At 32.9% G+C, this 3,304-nt stretch overlaps 1 long non-coding RNA gene across 1 annotated transcript; it reads left to right on the top strand.

The window, feature by feature from the left end:
* Window positions 1–1,246: 1,246 nt before the first annotated feature.
* Window positions 1,247–2,726, top strand: LOC128674791 (uncharacterized). The gene is made up of 2 exons (XR_008405203.1): window positions 1,247–1,439; window positions 1,619–2,726. It is a non-coding gene; the product is annotated as an uncharacterized LOC128674791 (long non-coding RNA).
* The last annotated feature ends 578 nt before the right edge of the window (window positions 2,727–3,304 follow it).

Here is a 3,304-nt window from a genome sequence, read left to right as displayed (position 1 = left end):
TTTAAATATAACCATTCTCATTATAGCACGGATTCTAAAAACTAAAAACCAGAATAGAAGCAGAGAAAACAAACCGTATCTTTGATAGTTCCAGAAACTAATGTATGTACCTGATTGAATATTATTGTTTATTGTTCTTCATTTATCTTCATTCACACGCTCGACAAGCTCAGGCGCCAAGCCAAGATATCTGCTAGTGACGTTAGTACATTACATTCTCTCGTCTGTATGATCTAGCTACTTGAAACAACAAATAGGTAGAAATCCGTGATAATTTCATACATAAATTACCTATGTTTTTGTAAGCTAGTTAAAAGTTCAAAGATTTTGTTGAGATCTTAGAAACAATGGGTCTTTTTTGCGGTAAGTAACTGTGAAATGGTATAAATATTCAAACATTTTTGGCTCGTGAAACGACGAAGTTTATTTAATCGGGTAATAAAAATGGTGTAATTAATGCAGTAATTAATGCTGGATCATCATCTGGCATGACGGATATAGTTCTTCTACAAATTTAATAAGGTCACTAACAGAAATGGTAATTTTAGATTCACAGTATTTAATGATAGCATTGAACATGCTTAGAATTTAGTTCGGGCATGAAAATTGCTTTTTATTGCATTTCAGCAGGATGCATAAATTTGTATTGACGCTTTACAATACTTATAAAACAACAAATATTAGTATTTGTAAAAATTTATTATAAATCTACACACATTTTTTTACGAATTATAATACGCAACATAATATCATAATGCCGCGGAAGTAGGTGCAAATATTTATTTAGCTCTTTCTAATAATCGAATATAGAAAGATAGACAAAACGCCGTTAATTCAAATTCAAATTCTTTCTTTTTCCCAGCGAATGTCAAGATACTTCTGTGATATAAGAATTTAGCTCAGCTTGGCCGGAAACCTCAGGTTAACAGACGTACACAAATATTATTACGCCGAACGCCACTTGGATATTGCATCGAAATTCGGCCTAGCGTGTACCGCTACGCGATGAAGTATTGACATGTTCCTGGAACGCATGCCACTAAAATTCATTGGTCCCGTTAAATTCCTTAATAATTCCGTACACTGGTGAAGTGCATTCTGTGGTATTTTTATCAACCGCTGGTGACCCAATTATGCCCTAAACACCTTTATAAAAATTCTCTGGTATTGTACGTCAGCAATTTTATTACCTACTTAGACATACAACCATGATTTATGTATGTGAAAATCAATGATATACTATGATGAAAGCCGTGTGATATGACTCTTATTTGACAAAATTTCAACAGAGCTCGAGCCGCATAATGAGACAACGAAACAAAGTGCCGTCGTGCCGTCAAACATAAACGCATCTTCCAAATGGGACAACGCAAATGAATCTTAAACTTGTAGATTTAACGGTGCTTTTGACAGTCACGGCCATATTAACTTGCATAATGGTTCGTCCAAAATGACTATAGTTACTTCAAGTACGAGTACTATCATTACCACGGAACTCAAAGCCGAATGTTTATTTATTTAGGTTACAAAGTTCATCTCCGACTTGTTTAAGATTTTCTTTCTCACGTAAATATTGTAGTGTGCATACAATGTCTTTGCATTTAATTTCTCTTCACAGTGAAAATAACCGGCGAAAATAAATAATGGTCTTCACTTTGTATTCATGAAACTCAAGAATGCTAACCTTGGTAAAGAAGATAAACATGACAAATAAATTGTGTGGAGCAAATGATCTGTTTTACAAAAGCAATGCTAAAGAAACACTCAGACTTTCGAACATCGTGTCTGGCAAATCCATGCTGTTCAAGATATTCAAGTGGACGTGAAGTGTAAGATGGTCAGAGCAATTTGTGTAAAGTATCTCCGGAACCTGAGACAATGGCTGTCGACACTTCGCCGACAAAGGGTCGGCCACGGGGCTATTAGTCAGACGCACAAGTGACATGGACAAGCATACAGATGAGACACAGGATATTCGAGTCAAGACATCGGTCAAGCGACATAGAGACAGACACGTCGTAAATGCAAAGAATAAGTAGAATGTCATAAAACCATTTACAATGCATGATTTGTTTTCATCACATTTATTTAATCGATCTTATAGTATCTTATTAATTGTGATATAGTGATTGCGTATAACGGTATGAGAATTATGACACCGCTGAGGTGAATATAGGTTATATGAATTTTAATAGATATGTTGCTTCGATTGCGGTATACATCGTGTGCAATTTTTATTATTACAAAAATGTATTACCAGTATTAGTAGATATTCTTGCATCTCTTTAAAAATGCCAATGACATTATTATGTGTTACTAGTTTCATTGTATTTTATGGAACCTAAAACAATAGGTTTTAAATTTTAACATCGCTCAGTTATGGGTGTGTTTATCTGTGTGTTTATGCAAATTAATATTTTTGCATAAATATAAATGCACATCTTTAACAATAAATTTTAATTTCAATGTGAAGTTTTGGGAACGTTTCATACCTACTTGTTTGATCGAATTGTTTGTAAATAATCAATGATAACATTCATTATTATTATTTGGAACGTCAACTACTTGTTAAATTATTTACATTAACATGGAACAATGCAGCAGAATCTATTCTAATTTCATTCTGATTATCATTAGGAATATTATTTTTTTCATTCAAACCAATACATGCAATATCAATAAGACGTTTTTATAATATTGTCTTTTACATTAAATTATACCTAAGTTTGTTTGTTTACGTTCATTCTATTCGAGTCATATTTGTCATGCGAAAAGCATGATAGGGTAAATTAATCCCAATTTAGCTACCGTATGAATAGTATATACATTATATGTTCGACTCATCGTAAAGTCACCATAGTCTAGAATAAACGAAGACAATCATGGAAAAATGTTTTCACACCTTTTCATGAGCGATATCGGGCTTAGTGACTATGTTAGATATAGTCAAAATGATGATCATTGATGAATTGAAAAATTTACATTCTGATCTAAAAGTAAAAGAAATTCTGCGGCTAACTGTTGTTGAATCATTTGTAACCATGACTGATCCAAAAGATATCAGTGAAAGTGAATTTATGAGCAGATGTAATAAAAACTAGTGGCACATACACATATTATTTCGATCATTTAAGGGAGAGCTGCTGGTCGTATAAGAGGTAGCAATAAACTTGATTTAAGGGCTTATAAATTAAACACCTTTCGATTTTAACTTTCTTTCCTAAGCCTATTTAAAAGTGTGTTTGTAATCGTAAATGATTATTCATTGCGTAGAATGGAGTAGGCTTCGACTATTAAATTTCTA

This window comes from Plodia interpunctella, chromosome 13, assembly GCF_027563975.2.
Source record: "Plodia interpunctella isolate USDA-ARS_2022_Savannah chromosome 13, ilPloInte3.2, whole genome shotgun sequence".
In the NCBI taxonomy this organism is placed as follows: Eukaryota; Metazoa; Arthropoda; class Insecta; order Lepidoptera; family Pyralidae; genus Plodia; species Plodia interpunctella.
This window is presented reverse-complemented; position numbering and strand designations above follow the sequence as displayed.